Raw genomic sequence first — 18716 nt, 5'->3', positions numbered from 1 at the left:
TGGCGTTCAACATGATCCATTGGCCCTTTCTCTTCGCAGCACTGAGCCACATAGGGTTCGGTCCAATGTTTTGTTCGTGGGTTCAGCTGCTCTACAACAAACCAATGGGGCGTGTTGCCGCTAATGGCCACATCTCTGATGATTTCCCCTTAGCAAGAGGCATGCGTCAAGGCTGCCCTTTATCGCCGCTATTATTCACGCTCGTACTAGAACCACTAGCGGCATGGATACGCTGGGATGCAATGATACGAGGCCTCAAGTGGACCGATACTTGGGAGGATCGTGTCTCCCTATACGCCAACAATATCCTGTTATATTTCCCCTCCCCTAGGCTCTCTATAATCAGTCTTTTAGATATCTGCACAGCTTATGGTCGGGCATCCGGGTACACCCTTAATTGGTCTAAGTCCATCATGTACGTGCTGCGGGCCCGCTACCGCATCTGCCTGACAATTGCCCGCTTAAAACAGCAGACCATAAGTTTAAATACCTTGGGGTCTACATCACAGCAGACTCAGGAGAATTCTATAATAAGAATCTGCAGCCACCGCTAGAGCGTCTCCAAAGAGACATACATCACTGGGAAACACTACCGCTGACCTTGCTGGGGAAGGCAGCACTTTTTAAAATGATGGCCCTACCGCGGTTCTTATACATTTTGGAAAATACACCATACCTGGTGCCATACTCCTATTTTAAAGCTATCGCAGCACAGGTCTCCAGTCTGCTGTGGGGCAATAAACCGGCACGTATTGCGCAGGCCAACCTAGTGCGCGGTTGGTATGACGGTGGAATAGCGCTTCCGTATATACAACTTTATTATTGGGCAGCGCAACTGAAAGTGATTAATCAATGGGTACATCTCCCACAGTCCGACCCGGCACTGAAGGCAGATAGAGCGCAGTTGGGCGTAAGTGATATGCTAGCACCCCTTTATGATAAAAAATTGGCACTGGCAAAGTTTGGACTGCTGCGTCATACCCTGGGATTGTGGCATACAGCTCAGGCACGATTAGGGTGGCGGGGGTTATAACCCGGCTCACTCCATTGTGGAACACAAAATGGCTAGGACAACTCAGACACAGTAAGGGTTTTGACCGCTGGGACGACATTGGAATATCAACGATCGGAGATATGTGGCAGAAGGGGGAATTAGTTTCCTTTGAAAGCTTACGGCAGCAGTACGAACTGGCTCCTCTGAACTGTTCAGGTACACACAGATACAACACGCTCTGATGACGGCACTGCCGGCTGGATCAGAAGTCCCAGAGGCATTCCCTATGGAAGATAGATTGTTAACTGATTACATGCCAAAGAAGGCAAGCGCTATAACCTACAGCAAACTTGTAAACAACCTGCCTGACCCGACGGGACCTCTGAGGGATAAATGGACCCACGGTCTTGGTGAAATTGACGATTCAGAGTGGCAGGAAGCATTATCATCCCCAAGTGAGGTGGGTATACCCTCACGACTTAGATTGGTGAAGTGACACATTCCACACAGCTCCTACTACACCAGACACACCTTACATAAGATAGGAAAGGTGGAGCATCCCTACTACCTGAGAGACTGCAGGGAAGAGGGGACTTTTTATCACACCATATGGGATTGTCCCAAAATAGTGGAATATTGGGCGCAAGTGCTGAGAACAATCTCGCAAGTGGAGGAGGTCTCGCTGCTACTTGAGCCCAGGCGCTGCTTGTTAAACTTATGGGAGCCAAACGACCTCACACGCTCTGGGCAAAGTTGGGTTACATTGGGCATGATGGTTGCCAAGAGAAATATAGCGCAAAAATGGGGTGGTGTGGAGGTGCCTACCCTAGCAGCATGGGGCAAATATATGGATGCAGCCATGGTAGCTGAGAGGGCGGTGTATAGTAGCAGAGGTTACCCTAAAAAGTGGAATAAAATATGGGGAGCGTGGAATACGTACAGAGGAGAGATTTGTGATCCACCATCGGACCGAGAGAACAGTGACTCAGACTCAGAGGGGGACAGCTGATTCGGGACTGCATACAAGAAGTGGGGTCTCAGGTGTTATAAAAATGTATATTTGTGACTTTGTAATACTGCATGATGTTTTTATGGATGGGGTGCTGGGCTGTGCTGCAGGTTCACAGTATGAAAACAAATAAAAAGTGTTTAAAATAAAATTATCAAAACAAGATTGTAGGAAAATAGGTTACTGGTTGAGGTGGATGAAACCCAACTCAAGCATCAACCACAATTCTTCTCAGGGAGAAACACAAGCAAAGACCAAATTAACCGGTGCCTAATTAACCTCGTGGTAGCTTGGCACAAAAGCAGTTAGGCTTAACTTATGGGCAATGTATAAAGTATTAATACAGCACACAAACAGCAACTAAGCAAGAACAAAACACAAGACAAATACCACACCAATTCAGTAAAATAGAATACCATGTAATACATTACTGAAGACCAGAACAACAAAAATCTAATCAATAGAACCGGAGATATGCAATTTTAAAGATTTATGGTAAGTATAGTGCCTAAAGGCACAATGCGCCACCCACGGTTATCTGGCGGGGCGAAACTGGGTGAAAGTCACAAGATAAGGCCAAACTCAATAGACCAAAGGATAAATACTAGGACCAGGTTGGTCCCGCTGAAATAGTTACCTTCTACAGTCTGACATGAAAACTTCAGTTCGCAGTGGAGAAGGCTGCGAGAAACAGTGAAAGCATTGCAGATGGACGTCGCTTCAGCATGAAGAATACGTTGGCCGTCACAGATGGTTGTCTCTATAGCATGAAGATCGTGTTGGGCGCTGCAGATGGTCGTTGCTGGAGATTCACTTTGGTGGTCACAAAGGGCTGCCGATGCTGTAGCGTGAAGTGCAGCTCTTGTGTTGCTGGTTGTCTCTGGCACTTACTGCGGCATGAAGAGTCCGGTTCAACAGAGCTTCATGATGACAGCGGCGCAGGTGGAAAAATCTTGCTGCAAACAAGCTGGTTCAGAGTCGCAAAGAGACCAAAACTTCAGAATTTCTCCTTTTCTTGGAGAGGGAGCTCAACCGATGCCACACCAAGGGTCCGAGACCTGAGGGGCACCTCTTGGGAATCAAGAACTCAATCCAGCAGAGGCCAGCAGGGCTCAGGCAGATCCAGTTACAGGTCAAGGCAGGTTCAGATGGGCAGATGCAGGGAGGCCTCTGGAGCACGTTATGTCCCTGTAGCTCAGAGCAGGCTGACCACTGGAGTTTCTTCAGCCTGGGATGAGGTTCAGGTCCACTTCTCCTTCGCAGGAAGCAGGGCAGCAGAGTAGAAGTCCTGGCAGAAGAGCAGCACAGCAGTCCTTCTTCTTTAGTATTAATAGCTCCAGATGTGTACTGAAGAGCTGGGTCTGAGGGATTAATAATTATACTCGGTGCCAGCTTTGAAGTAAAAGAAGCCTCTGGAGGTTACCTCTCCCAGAAGTCTTTGGAATTTCCTGCCACCCTGCTCCGGCTCCAGCACAAATGACTAGTGTCAACTCCTTTGTGCGTGTGCTGAGGCAGAGGCTTTATGATGTGCATGTGTGGTAGGTGACAGCTCCCCCAGCCTATCAAGTCAGAGATGGCCCATCCTCCCAACTTCTATTCTCCTTTGTCTCACTGTATGGGACCAATTCACAAATACCCCTTTCCAGCTACAGCTAGTCATGTGACCCAGGATCCAAACTGCAGGAACCAAATGGTTGGGACACGAAAATGCCAACTTTCTAATCGTCGAAAGACAAAACAGGGGAGCCCTGCTCAATAAGGAGCCAGGGTAATTTATAAAGGAAAACAGCGGTTCCTGTGGAATAGTTAATATTAATAATAATATGCACAATCGCAATATGGAGGGCTTGACTAAGGTCAGAGGAGGAAGAAACCACATAGATCGATGATTCAGTATATCACAATTATAATTTTTATATTTCAATGATCTGAGAGCAAAAAGCAGACTAACGCTGCTTTAGTGAAGCTCTCACATAGTGCCGTCACACAAGTTGGGACTCCTTGATGATCCTGGTCGAGACCTCATTGTATCTACACTTAAGTTACTGGAGCGTACCCCTGCTCAGATTCAGAGTCCCCGCATAGTCTTCAGACCACTACGGCCATAGTGAGTCATCTACTAGCTGTCAAGGCTGAATAATCCTTTGATTGCCGGCCTTCCCTCACTCACATTTGGCACACGGCTGGGTCCTTATGTGAGTATCCCTTTGGCTTTCATTTCATCACTTGTGGCACACAATCTTAATGCGGCTACGCATTCGACCCAACCGATGTCCCTACACTATAAGTCCTGATGAGACCCCACACCAAGTAGTGGATCAAAACGCCGTCTACATAAAGAGGAAGCGAACCATTACCCAGCGCGTGTCATTGTATATAGCTGCTGTTCACATTGAATATAACTGATAATGGTCGACTTGAATGAAATTTTGGAAACGTTGTAAAAAACTATCACACTTTCACTACTGCTTTAGGTTCCTTTGTTCACTTGGGACACTATGCACAAATGTTTTTCAATAAATGTATTACACTGTATATACCCCTTCGCCCTGTTTGAAATATAAAAATTATAATTGGGATATACTGAATCATTGGTCTATGTGGTTTCTTCCTCCTCTGACTTTAGTCAAGCCTTCCATATTGTGATTGTGCATATTACTATTAATATTAGCTGTATTATTCCACAGGAACCACAACTTTCTAATTGTGGCATTTTCAGAATTGTGATAAAAAAAGACTTAACTGTTAAAGAGGGTTTTACATTACAATTCTTTAGACACCAAACTCGATATTCCTACCTGCTCCCAAATTAAAGTTATCACTTATTAAATATTAATGAGGTAACCTAATGTTATCCGATGGGAAATACAAGTCTTGCATTAGTGAAAAACAAATTTAAATGTTTTTCACTACCAGGGCACTAAAAACTTAAAAGTACATGACTCGTTTTTTAAATGCATTACACCCTACAGTATGGGATGTTCAGGGCCTACCCTAGCGGTGACTTAGATGTATTACAAAAGAAAGGTTTTGGCCTGGCAGAAGGTTTATTTTGCCAGGTCGAAATGTCAGTTTAAATCTGCACACACAAGCTACAATGGCAAGACTGCGCCATGTTTAACAGGCTACTTGTGTGGGTGGCACAATAAGTGCTGAAGCCCCACTAGCAGAACTTAATTTACAGGCTATTGCTGCATGTAGCCAAGGTTGGATTGATAAGACAGGCACTCAGGCAGGGAGGGGTGGCCCGGTGACTCAGGGCCAGTTGTAAGCCGGTCTTTTAGATGCCATGTTGGCCCTTTTGATGTCTTTCAGTATCATTTGGCTGTCCTACGCGGCCCGAAGGGGGCCTGAACGGCCTCGCTGGGGACAGTGGTCTCTGCTCCTCTTTACCACCCAGATGGAGACCTGCACTGTTCTTCCCCGTCCCCTGCCGGTCCGGCTTGTTCCTGTGTGGGGCACTGGTCCCCACAGCCATGACGTCATGCCAGGTGAGCGGCATTGTAGGTGGACTCTGTGGCATGTTTTGACGGGGTGGTGGCTTTGTTAAAACTCACCCCTGTGAAGCCGCATTGCCTTCTGGGCTCAGTGCTTCGAGTTCAGCCTCACTTGAAGCCACGCTATACGGGAGGTGTCTGCCTGGGCATTTCCCGGGATGACGACACCGGTCTTGGGGTACTGGGGAGTGTGTATGGCTTTATCCATACATAGCCTTGCTGGAATAAGGAGGGCAGAGAGCGAGTCTGAGCAGGGAATTCCAAATCTGATGACACTCTGACGAGTTCTAGAGCTGACGGCTTGTCAGAACAGGGGGTACTATTACACTCGTTTTTTTTTATTTACACCACGTCCCTACTTAAATAGGCCACACCACTTTGAGGTTTGCCCCGCCCCTTTTAGACCACCCACAGATTTTCCCCACTTAAAAGACCTGTACACAAGGTCTTGAATTGTTTATCTTACTTCCACTTAAATTGGCATAAAGTCTCAGCTCCATCTTTTTTTCTTCTTTCGTCTTCTCAGTCATTTTCCACTGCTTGGCTTTGTCATTGAACTCATCCTAATCAATTTCTACCTCCACCCACAGCTGTTTCTGATTACATTATTAGACCTCCCATTACATTTTCATCTACAACATGTAACATTAGAAATCTGAAATTAGAACCACGATCAGACATTGACTGAAATATGCTCAGAACCTATGTTGTCCATATTCAAGGCCTGATGACTACAAGTTGTAATCATGATCTGTAAATGTTTGTCACGTATGATGCCCTCATCCTGGTGGCCTATGGACCTTGGTACGCCCCCCCCCCCCCATGCCTTCAGAATCAAGTTGGGTGCGGCCTCAAACTTGGACCAGGACCTAGCTATATTGTCTAATTGACAAATGAAAGATACTTAAAATAACTTTCACTAAAAAGAAGAATATTTGAGCAGCAGTAGTATACACATAATAAACGAAATAAATATCAATGGGGCATGGCAGGATGCTGAAGTGCACACAAAAAGGTATGTGAACTGTGATTCTGAGTACAATGAGGGTGAGGGCAGTGAGTGTGGGGGCGAGGCCAAAGACATGGCTAAAAAGAACTAAATATTCTGCAATTATTTTGTTTGCCTTTCACTTTCAGGTTAACCCATTTAAAATATAATGTGCACAATTTAAGGGAAAACATTTTTAAATTGAAATAATCAGTGGGAATGCACCCATCCACACACAGTTCAGCGCTTAATTTGAGCCGGTGGTTGAACGTGGGGCCCGCCCGCACTTATTTGGAGGGACCAGCACTCATTTTTACTCACCAGACTTTAACCCAGAGCAAGAGATAGAAAACAAGAAAGGTGGAAAAAAGAAGACAGAGGAAGACTGAAAAATAGTGATAAAGAAAACAAGAACAATAAAGAACCCGAAAGAGGGAGAACAAGGGGCAAGGAGTGTTTGGTGGTTGATGAAAGAGGCATGAGATGGAATCAAGACTAAACGGCCTTGGTATGGGGAACACCCGGCATTAGATTTCGTCAGCAGTGGGCTTCTGAGCAAAAATGTTGGTACTGGCACTAATTATTTTTACAAATGAAGTACTAACATAGTTTAAGGAAGGCTGCTGAAAAATGTGCAAATACATTTCCCTTACATTACTCTTCAACAGAATAAATCTCCTTCGCCATGAAGCCTCAATTTACACCTGGCGAGAAGCCTTGCTTCTTCTTCCTTCCCACCCTGTCCGCCTCCACCTTGACGGCTTTACAGTGCTGGACGTCCACTCCCCTGCCTTTCAGCCGTAAGCACCTCAATTTGGCCATTAACCCTCCAGGCAGGAAAGGCAGTTAAAAAAAAAAGTAGGTGAATTGTTTTCGAGAAATTAAAAAAAAATTGGAAAATTGTTTTCTTTAGATCCCGCCCTTTCAAACACTGCTCTCAGCCCCATGATAACATATTAGGGATTTCTTATTTTTTTATGTAACGATTTAGAAGAAAAGATAATGTAAGCATTCATTTCGATAAAACCTCTTGCCTTGTTTGTGGCATGCATGAATTCTGAACGCGCCACCTTCAACAAGGAAACGCTAACTGCCCTGTCCGTTTTATTTCATAAACAGATTAGTGCAAAAAGCAGTTTCGGCCAATCTCCACGCCTTACAGCTTCCCGCCCTCCCGCTGCAAACGTGCTTCAGCGTGTAACAGGGTAGCAGCGCCACCTGCTGCTTTGAGGTGCTCATAGCCCTCTCCTCTAGCATGCCATCATTGCCATTGGGGCTACTCTCTAAGAGAGTGGGAGATAGGAACGTGTGTTTTTTGCAAACTTCGGTGCTGCTCCTTATTCCATTGCACACAGGTATTCTGACTTAGAGAGACACCATCGCCTCTACAGATATGAGAGGAGCAGAAATATAACTGTTAGAACCAGAATATATACATGTAATCAAAGAAGGAGCTAGATTCTTCAAGGTCATTAGCATTTCCAAAGCCATCGCAGTTATCTATAACCAGGTCCTCTGGAATTATGCTGCAGAAGAGGGCGAAATTATGCGGCAGGGTTTAGTAAGGGGGGTTTGGGGGGGCAGCCGAGCCCCGCGAGGTCTGCCCCCAGGGCAGATTTGGGAGGGGGAAGGGGGGCGAGCAGGGAGCAGCCATTTTGCTGCTTTGGGCTGCCTGGGGAATAGCCCAAAGGCAGCCCAAGTTGAATTAGGTAGCCCAAGAGTATTTAGTGGGGGTCAGCGCTATCCCAGCCACCATTTTAGGTGCTGGTGGCTGGGAGCGCTGTAGCTAGCTAGGTTTTTTCATGCGGTTTGCTGTTGGCTAGTTTTATCTTACTGTCGATTTCGCCATGGCTGTTTTGTCCTGTAGCAGGGGAGTGACTGCCCTAAGGGTATCAATCTGGGTCCTACACTCCGGGGCATCTAAACCCGACTATGCCTAACACGTGGCCCTATAATTAACTCAGTCGGACACTGGGAATAACTTGGTTGCTCGGTCTGCGCGCATCCGAATGCCGGCGGGCGTGCAAGACCTCTTTTTATTATAGGGAGTCACATGACTGGCACGCCGCACGCCCAGGGCGTCGGGGGCGTGCCTCCAGGAACATAACATTCCTCCTAAAATAAGGAAAAACCAGAACACAACAAAACTCAAACTCAACCGTTTTTTAAACAGTCTCATGTAACATTTTTTGTAAACACCTTCAGCGTCCTTTGATTGCAGTAACATCATATCTACTGTTCTTTTCTTCTACATAGACATTCAGTGGGAACAGTCTTACGTGAAATAGTCGCGTAGCCAGCAGGAGGGAGTAGGATTGTTTCTCAGCCGGTGCTGCAACCCCCTTTGACTCAGCATTTCCGCTCCAGCCCCTGAATCGGGACCTGGCGCCTCTCCGTCGCCCCCCTCCGGATCTGGAGTCTCCTCGAGGGCCTCCGCGTCACCTCCCACTTCTTCACTTGCTGCTCTCAGATTGCTACTTGGACTGACCTCGTGACTGGGTGTTGGTTCAATGCATGGCGTGTTAGTTGCAGTTTCAGTTTGTTCAACACTCCGCAGAGGATCTGACTCTGCAGCTGCTGAGTGAAAGAGTTTGAAATGGGATACATTGCCAGTTACTGTCTCTCGTCCTCGGATCACGGTTAGACGGGTGCCTTTCACCCCAATCACTCGCCACGGTCTTCTCTCATAGTTGAGTCGGAACTTGCCACTAGTTGTTCGGTTGCGAAGAAGCACCACATCTCCTCGTCTGAATTGGGGCGTTACCGCCCGTCGCTTCTGGCTGATTTTGGCAAAGGTGGTCTTTCTTTTCTTCGCAACAACCTCCTCATTTACTACCTCAGGTGACCACTGTGGATGATGGGGAATGGAGTCGTTCACTACTCGCCCTAGGAGAAGATGTGCCGGAGCTACCCCCGTTGTGGAGTGTGGGGTCTGGCGGTAACTTCGGAGAAAAGTGAAAATGGCCATTTCCACTGACTGTCCCTTATCATGAGCAATGCGGATGACTTTGTTTAGTGTTTTCATAAACCTCTCGGCCTCCCCATTGGCTTGGGGCCACCGGGGTGTTATGCGCCGGTGACGGGTTCCAAGGGATGACAGATAGGTGGCCAGGTCTTGCCCTTGGAATGGGGGCCCATTGTCCGTTCGAAGCTCCCTCATGGCACCATGGGTGGCGACAATTTTCTCAATTTTCGGGATTACACAGTCTGCACTGGTGCTTGTCACAATTTCTACTTCTGGGTACTTTGAGTGGTCGTCTATCATCACCAGCGTGTGTCTCCCATCCGGGAGGCTGCCAAAGTCCATGCTGACCCGTTCCCAGGGTGCCTGGGGTCGGGGCTCCACAATGATGGGGGCCTCACACGACCTCACCATGTTCTCCACAATGTCGTCCATGAGGGGAAACCATACCTTTGTTCGCAGCCGGGCCTTGGTTTTTACCATCCCCTGGTGGCCCACGTGCGCTAGTTGTATGACCTGCCCCGTGAGGGCCGTGGGTATTACCAGGCGATGCCCTCGCAGCAGACATCCCGCCGTGTCCTCATTGAGTTCTTCCCTGACGTGGTATAGGCTCTCCATAATTTTCTGGGCCTCTGGGGTGAGCGCCTTCCAGCTCTCCTTGGCTTTATGCCAGTTGGCAGTCCGAAGAATGTCCTTGGCTCGCTGTATGCAGGCATCTTGGGCCGTGGCGTTCACAACGTCCTCCAGAGATATGGGGCGCGGGAATGACCTGGCCACTACCCACTTTACATACGCTTCTGTTTCTTCCACCTCATCCATCTCCTCCGGAGTGGCGGGTCTGGGATGGCGCGATAGATAGTCCGCCGGATTCTTCGCTCCGGGTTGATACTCAATGGTGCAGTTATATTCCTGCAGTTGCAATAGCCATTTTTCTATTCGTGGGGGTGGTTTTGATGAAGTCCCTGAGAATAGAGCCACCAGCGGCTTGTGGTCAGTCATCACCGTGAATGGCTTCCCATAGACATACAGGTGAAAGTGTCGACATCCCCAATGGATTGCAATTGCTTCCTTCTCAATTTGTGAGTATCTCTGTTCTGTGTCCGTGAGGGACCTACTGGCGAAGGCAACTGGGGTCCAATCTATTTCATCCCTCGGCCTTTGCATCAGCACGGCCCCCAACCCCGCCGGTCCGGCATCTACCGCTATGAGTGTGGCATTTCGAGGGTCAAAGAATGCCAGCGTGGTATTACTGGCGAGGGAGGCCTTGATTTCTTGGAATGCCTTCTCATGCTCCGGTCCCCAGTTCCACGGAGTGGAGTCCTTTGTAAGCTCGCGCAGCGGGAGAGTTAGGTTGGCCAGGTCTTTGATGAAGCGACCACAGTAATTTACCATGCCAAGAAAACTCCTGACTTCAGTGACCGTCGTAGGTGGTGGCGCAACCTTGATGTCCTTTACTTTGTCAGGATCTGGGTTGACACCATCAGCTGAGAAGACATATCCGAAGAACCCTATTTTGGTTCGCAAGAATTCGCACTTGTCTCGATGTAGTGTGAGCCCCGCGCTTCGGAGCCTGCGGAATACTTGCGTCAGCCGGTGATTATGTTCTGAGATGGTGCGAGCATGCACCATTATGTCATCGCTGACATTTATCACCCCAGGAATGTCGGCAATCAGTTCCTGAATTACATTTTGGAAGACTTCAGCCGCACTGGAGATCCCAAAACTAAGTCTAGTGTATCTGCGGAGTCCGATGTGTGTGGAGAAGGTGGTGATATTTCTTGACTCTTTATCTAACACCAACTGATGGTATCCCGCACGGAGATCTAGTTTTGAGAACCAGCAGGCTCCGGCCATTTCCCCGATTAAGTCATCTATTGTGGGAGTAATATGGCGCTCCCGTTTAATGGCAGCATTTGGGAGGCGCATATCCACGCAGATCCGGACCGCTCCTGGCTGTTTCGGTTTCCGAGTAACCACAATGGGCGAAACCCAGGGGGTGGGGCTTGAGACCTTCTCGATTATTCCGGCCGCTTCCAGCTTGTGTAGTTCTTCTTCCACTAGCGGCCGAAGAAGGAATGCAATGCGACGGTGTCGTAAAGCTACGGGTTGCACTGTGGGGTCCACGTGTAAATGTATTTCCCGACCTTTAAAACATCCAATGCCCTCAAATAGATCCGGAAAATCCATGAGTAGTTGCTGCACCGACTCTTCATGGACTCCAAAAGCAAACGTAACAACTCCCAGGTCTTCGGCTGTTCTGCAGCTCAGGAGCATGCCTTGTCCTTCTTCCGACACAAAGATATTGGCTCTGGTGATTTTGTCCCCATGGCGGACAGCCGCTCAAAACTTTCCTCGGATCCGGAGTGGAATGTCTTGACCATAGGCAAACACAGTGATGGGGGTGGGGCTGAGGATCGGAGGTGTAGACATAGTTCTGTAGAGTGACGCACTCATGAGGTTTATTGACGCGCCTGTGTCCACCACCGCCATGATCTCCTGATCCGCCACCTGGATGGAGCATTGAGGCAAAGTCCTGGTGCGTCTGGTGGCGGTGCCGATCATATGCACCTTGTGCACGGACCGCTCCTCCTCTTCATCATCATCCATGTCGCTATTGCTTGGATCACCTTCCACAACAGTCTGTACCGTTTGGCGTGGCTTGCGGAACCTCTTCGATCGGCACACCTTTTCGAAATGGTTCATCTTGCCACATCCGGAGCATCGTTTGCCCCGTGCCGGACATTCAGGTGCCGGGTGTCGCGGGCCTCCACAGTATCCGCATGAGTGTCCCGATGCCCCACCTTGGGTGGGTGTCATTCTTTTGTGCCACTTGGATGGTGTCTGGACCTGTAGCTTGCTGATCGGTTCCACTTTCACATTAGCTTGTAGTGCAGCCTCCATGTGTGCCGCCCTGGCTTTGGAAAGCTCTTTTGTGCGGCCGAGGGTAAGGATGTCGGGCAGAGGCTTCCCCGATTCTTCCAGAATTCTCTCTCGCAATTTTGCAGAGGCGCAACCCTGTATTATTCGTCCCCTGATTTCCTCCGTTACATCTTGGAACCCACAAGTTAGTGCCAGCTTCTTGAGTCTGGTGTGGTATGCGTCCAGTGACTCTTCCGGCAGTTGCCGTGCTTGTCGGAAGACAAAACGTTCGTAGTCCTGGTTCGCCATGGGCTCAAAGTGTGCATTGAGGGCATTAATCAGGGTATGGTGAGTCTTGGGGGTCGCCTCTGTGAGGGTCCGAGCAATGGAATGAATGTCTTTGCCGCCAAGGTGGAGAACCATGGCGTGTTTTTGTTCGTTGTGGACCTTCGTGGCTTCAAAGAATATCAGGAGCCTGTCCACCCATTCCTTCCATTTCGGAGCGAGAGTGGAGGGCGCACCCTCCACCACAAACGGTTCAATGGGCGGAATGGTAGCCATCGCCCGGGACGCGCTTGATCAGGCTCGTGGCCGGCCGGGGTGGGGCCCGAGTTGGCACACAGAGGAAGTCGCTGACGACTATGGCCTTGTAAGGATGTGTCGGTGCCCGCAGGCACGTTAGACAGTGGCCGCGGCGTGCCCCTCGGCAAGGGCAGCAGAGCGCGTGCGACCGGCGCTTCGGTTTCGGATGATGACGGTGCGCCTCGGGACGGGCGGACACCACGTCCCCTCGAGCAGCCAGGCAATACCGGGCGCCTCCCTGATCGCCGTGCTAGGCGGGCCGAGGTGCGCTTCACGCACGTGCCGTGGGGCTCGGTGCGGCACCGGACGGGGAGGCCTTGCGGGAGAAGTTCGGCACACGGCCCCTCGTGCCACGATGCGCGGCAGGTCAGCGCTGGGCAGCGCGGCTCACCTTCGATGTGCCAGGGGTGGAAGTTGTCGTCTCTCCAGGCGCACTGCGTGGGGGTGTGTGAAATAGCAAGGCACGAGCACCACGAGCTACAGGCAAAGCTCGCTGCCGCCTCACGCGAGAGTGGGCACACACACACACACACACACACACACACACACCCCGAGCGAGGAGTCGGCAACCACCCTCGTCGCCAATTGTTGTGTCCTGTAGCAGGGGAGTGACTGCCCTAGGGGTATCAATCTGGGTCCTACACTCCGGGGCATCTAAACCTGACTAGGCCTAACACGTGGCCCTATAATTAACTCAGTCGGACACTGGAAATAACTTGGTTGCTCGGTCTGCGCGCATCCGAATGCCGGCGGGCGTGCAAGACCTCTTTTTATTATAGGGAGTCACATGACTGGCACGCCGCACGCCCAGGGCGTCGGGGGCGTGCCTCCAGGAACATAACAATGGCTTGTGACGATGTACGTGTCCTGGAGGCCATCCGCCTGCTGAGTGAAGCAGGGCGGATGGATTTGCTGATCATATCGCAGGGCAGGCCAGGGCGAGGCGCGCGTCTGCTGTTCTGACCTGTTCGCCGCCACATACAACGGCGCGTGTCCAGGTGAAGGTCAGGGCCGTGCGGATGCCGGGGGCGCAGCCCTGGTAATGGATGCGTCTGGGGAAGGGGGCCGGGTGTCAGGCAGGTGAGAACGGGTAGAGCCGGCGGAGGTTCTCCGCTGCTGCGGCGGGCGGAGGGAGGTAAGGTGGCGCAGGGTGAGCTGCCACGGCGAGGGAGCACTAACGGTGGCTCCCCGCAGCTGACTTACAGTGAGGACGATGCACAGGAGGCGGAGCGCGGGGTGCAGCAGCGGCCCGCCCATGTCTCTGTGAAGGAGGCCGGGCCCCCTATGAAAGCCGCTAGGCGCGTGGCAGTGGTGGGGGAGAAGGGTGTCTCCCCGTCTCGGGAACCAGTGGTGTCTGGCCGCCCTGGTTGAAAGGGGGCGGCCGTGTAGGGGCCCGGGGCGGCAACAAATGCTGTGAGACATCAAGAAGGCCTGGAGGCAGCGGTAGAAGTGGGCGGGGACGGAAGGGCACGGCGTGCCCCTACTTCTAAAAATTGTTTCAGTCCGTTCCCCTACTTCTTTCTTTAAATAAAGCATCCCGGGACGGCAAGAATAGTCCTACTTAAAACGAGAACTTTTTTCCAGCTTCCAGGGGCTGCTCGCACTTCTCCGTTGAGCTCCAGAGGCTGCAGCAGCCCCTCCCTGAGCTCGCACAGACTGCGGGCAGGCCCATTGTCATTCCGATTGAGGCTGATTATCGCCTTTGGAATGACAATGCGCCCGCCCGCTGCCTGCCGTTAGCATATGCCATTGAGATCTGATGAGGTGTCTCTGTATCTGGGTGCAGGCCATGGCTCGTTTTGCAACAAATGTACCGCCAGATAAGAGCTCTGCCAATTGAGGTCAGAGTTCACAATCTGTCAAACTCCAAGGCTCTTATTCTCTTTAAATAATTAATTATTATAAGCACATTATTTTTTCTGGCAAGAGCATGTGGGCTGTTGCATATTTTCTCTAGTTTTTCACTGAAACTATTAGCAATTGTAACGTAAGATTAATGCATCCCAGGAACCAAGTGGCAACTTTGGGTCACACATATTTTTCATGTTATCCGAAACAAATAAAAGCACCCCTTCTTTCTTCGATGTATTAACCATATTTAAAAAAACAATGGGTCTCCAGGTGCACTCTATTCCATTTGTATTTTTAGCTAGACCTAAAAACAGTAGTGTCTCGTAAAACCTCCTTAGCCATAAACAGAGAATCAATGGATGTTTAATAGTCGATTTTTGAGTGATTTAACACGTTAACTCTTTATAGTGATAAAATATTAGAGTTGTTAAAATGTAAAACAATATTAAAACACTGATGTTAGCAGGATTTACGCCATTTCCCATGGATGTGCCCATAAAATGATTACTACAAAAACTTCACATGACTAAGACATAAGAATACGGGAAGTATAAGGAATAATCAAGAAATTCAAGTCCTGGCAAGAAAAAATTAGTTGTCTTTTACTGAGTGATTTATGCCAACTGTTTCTAACTGCTTTAATGTATAGGGGCATGCTTATCACCTAATTTCATGACTTCTGCAGAATCACTACAAATTGATGCCGTACAAAGGATCCAGTACCTCTATCTTAATCCGCTGTCAGAAACACAAGTTTTGTTTCTGGGTGATTCATGAATATGTTGCATTTCCCTGCACTCACTGCTTCTTAAACTACTGTTGGTCCTCCCATATGTGACAGAACACACATTGACACTAAGCATAAAGAAGATCTCTTGGATATTGTAAAAGAAGTATGAACTACTTTATGCATCCTCATGTCCTGCGATGTTATGCAATCTTTTCTTTTCCTTTGTCTATGCAAAGTGCTCTGATACCCACGGGTCTAGCTAGCGCTATATAAAACTTTATAAATAAATAAATAAATAAATACAATGTACACTCAACTGTGATTGGAACCAAAACAAGGGCTGTTTTCCAATGCCTCTGTAAGCAGGCAAGAGATTGCGAGCGAAAAGGGGAATAAATCAACTCATAGCCAAGAACAAATATTGGGAATTTCTGCTGTGTGTATATGTGCAGTGGTGTGTATGCTGCTGCTGTGTGTGCTTGGTGTGTCTGTGTGTGTGTGCTGTGCGCCTTTGTATGTGTGTGTGTTTTTATTTTGTGTAACGTGATTGCGTGTGTTGTGTTTATATGTGTGCACATTCTTGTTTTTATTGTGGGTGTATTTGCGTTGTTTATGTTGTGCTTTGTGTGTGAGTGTGGATTGTGTGCATTTGTGTGTGTGCGTAGCACATTATACAGCGGTACAAAATGATCAAGCTATGAGTAATGAACATCAACCAACTTTTGCTCCTTCTGCTCCTAGGGCTCCTCTGCTGCGTTCCCTTTTGTGTGGTACAAAAGGGGGTGGTGATGGACGGAGCATCTGAACCAATCAAACACTCACACCCAGTCTAAAGATCTGGGTTTAATCCATCACAGTTCTGTAGCCCACTCTGCCACCCCAGTTCAGACATGGCTATATGCAAATCAGTCTGACCCTGTGCCTCATGGGAACAGTCCAGCCCGAACTGCCAAGCCATGTCTTCCCTGGACCGGAAACAAGCTTCCGAGGACCGGTTTCTGGCATTCCAGCCGTCTTCAGCCCGGCTTGCTTGAATCCAGTGGCAAAGTGAGCAAGGGACTCACGTCTGAGCATACCCTGCCAACTTATCGCGAACAAAGGTGAGGAGAGGTGACCGGGCAGGAGAGGTGACCAGGCAGGAGAGGTGACCAGGCAGGAGAGGTGACCAGGCAGGAGAGGTGACCAGGCAGGAGAGGTGACCGGGCAGGAGAGGTGACCGGGCAGGAGAGGTGACCGGGCAGGAGAGGTGACCGGGCAGGAGAGGTGACCGGGCAGGAGAGGTGACCGGGCAGGAGAGGTGACCGGGCAGGAGAGGTGACCGGGCAGGAGAGGTGACCGGGCAGGAGAGGTGACTGGGCAGGAGAGGTGACTGGGCAGGAGAGGTAACCGGGCAGGAGAAGTGACGGGACAGGAGAGGCGACAGGAAAGGAGAGGTGACGGGCAGGAGCAGTGAACGGGCAGGAGCAGTGAACGGGCAGGAGCATTGAACGAGCAGGAGCAGTGAACGGGCAGGAGCAGTGACAGGGCAGAGAAAGTGACGGGGCAGGAGAAGTGACTTGTACTTATGTTCCTTGCCTATTTATTAATATACTATTGCATGACATCTACTGATGTGTCTGCAAAGCATACCTGTTGCCAGTGCCGCCAAATCTGGGACTAGTAGAAAGGTCATGAAGAGGCAGAACACACAGCTCCTATTCTAAAGAGCTGGGTGATCCTCTGCCTTGACAAGGCACCGTCTGGGTCACGCTGCTTCCAATCCACTTATGGCAAGTGTGTCTCTGAACCAACAAGAGGAGAGCTTAGCCTCTGGCACAACACAGGAACCTCTGCCTCACCAAGGGTTCGGCTGGGAGTTTCCCCGGCCTGGACCCAAACCCATCTCTGCACAATACAACTTCTCTTCAACTCAAAGTCATAGGACTGCCGATGCCATGAATGCATTCTGCCTTTACTTCAGTTCTGTTCGGTATGGCCCTAAAAAAAATTCAAAATTGGCTAGAAGTTAAAAAAACATTATATTGCTTGTTAGAAAGATTATGTTAAAGGTACAAACTTTAAAACATCTGCAAAAAGATTATGCATAGTTAAGCACAGGCAGGAATTGTACAGGAAGTTCAAAGGGGTAAGTGGTCCTGTGTGTGAATAACATTAATGTGCTTACCTCAAAGGTCTACCCAGATACCTCCTTTTGTGTACCAAACATGCTCATGTGTGTCATTCAGGCAGGAACCCAATTCAAAGGATATTCAGGAAGAATCTGAATCTTACACTAACAGTGATCCATGACGTTTATATCTAATAAGTATACATATCTGCAGTATTGCATTGAAAAAGGTAGCTATGCCGGACTGGCCGTTCCAGGCATCAGGCATTTCCCAGGGCTACTGGAAGGGTAGGGGCCAGTTTAGTTTGGGGGGACCGGATTTGTACAAGTGCAGGAGTTTTAAAAACACAGCAAAGTTCTTTGTATATTCAGCAGGTTTTGGGCAACAATACAAGTGCCAAGATAACTTTGGTGATCAATGTACCTGCTGGAGAGAGATGGGAGCGTGTTTTGTCTAGTGGCTGTTTTACTCATCTAAGGTAGCGCATAGGGGTAATATGCCTGCTGCAAAGAACGTGTACCATGCATATCAAAGAGCAATATGTTATTTGCATAGTTCAGTGGGTACTGCTTTGTGTTCACTTCTCGAATGAAAGGACACTTGAATATATATGACCTGGCAGTTTGGGCTGGACTGGTCCCATTGGGTGCAGGATCAAGACTGATTTGCATATGGCTGGGTCCAAACTGGAATGGCATGGTGAGCAAAAAACAATGGATTTAGGTCCAGATCTCTGTACTGGGGAGAATGTATGACATTGTTCTGCATTCTGTCCATCTTGTTCTTTTTGCTTTTGTCATCCCGAGTGGGACGGGTATGTCCAGACGTGGGTCCTGTGCTCTCCATGCCACTGGAATCAAGCTATCCTGGCTGATGAAGCCTGAAAGCCCGAAACCGGTCCTAGGATGCTTGATTCCAGTCCAGGGAGGACCTGGCCTGGCAGTTCGGGCTGGACTGTTCCCATTGGGCATTGGATCAAGACTGATTTGCATATGGCTGGGTCCAATCTGGAATGGCATGATGAGCAAAGAAACAATGGATTTAGGCCCAGATCTCTGTACTGGGGTGAATGTATGACATTGTTCTGCATTCTGTCCATCAGTTGTTCTTTTTGCTTTTGTCACCCCAAGTGGGAC

Source organism: Lissotriton vulgaris, chromosome 7 (assembly GCF_964263255.1).
Source record: "Lissotriton vulgaris chromosome 7, aLisVul1.2, whole genome shotgun sequence".
NCBI classification, from domain to species: domain Eukaryota; kingdom Metazoa; phylum Chordata; class Amphibia; order Caudata; family Salamandridae; genus Lissotriton; species Lissotriton vulgaris.
Note: the sequence above shows the minus strand (reverse complement) of the source record.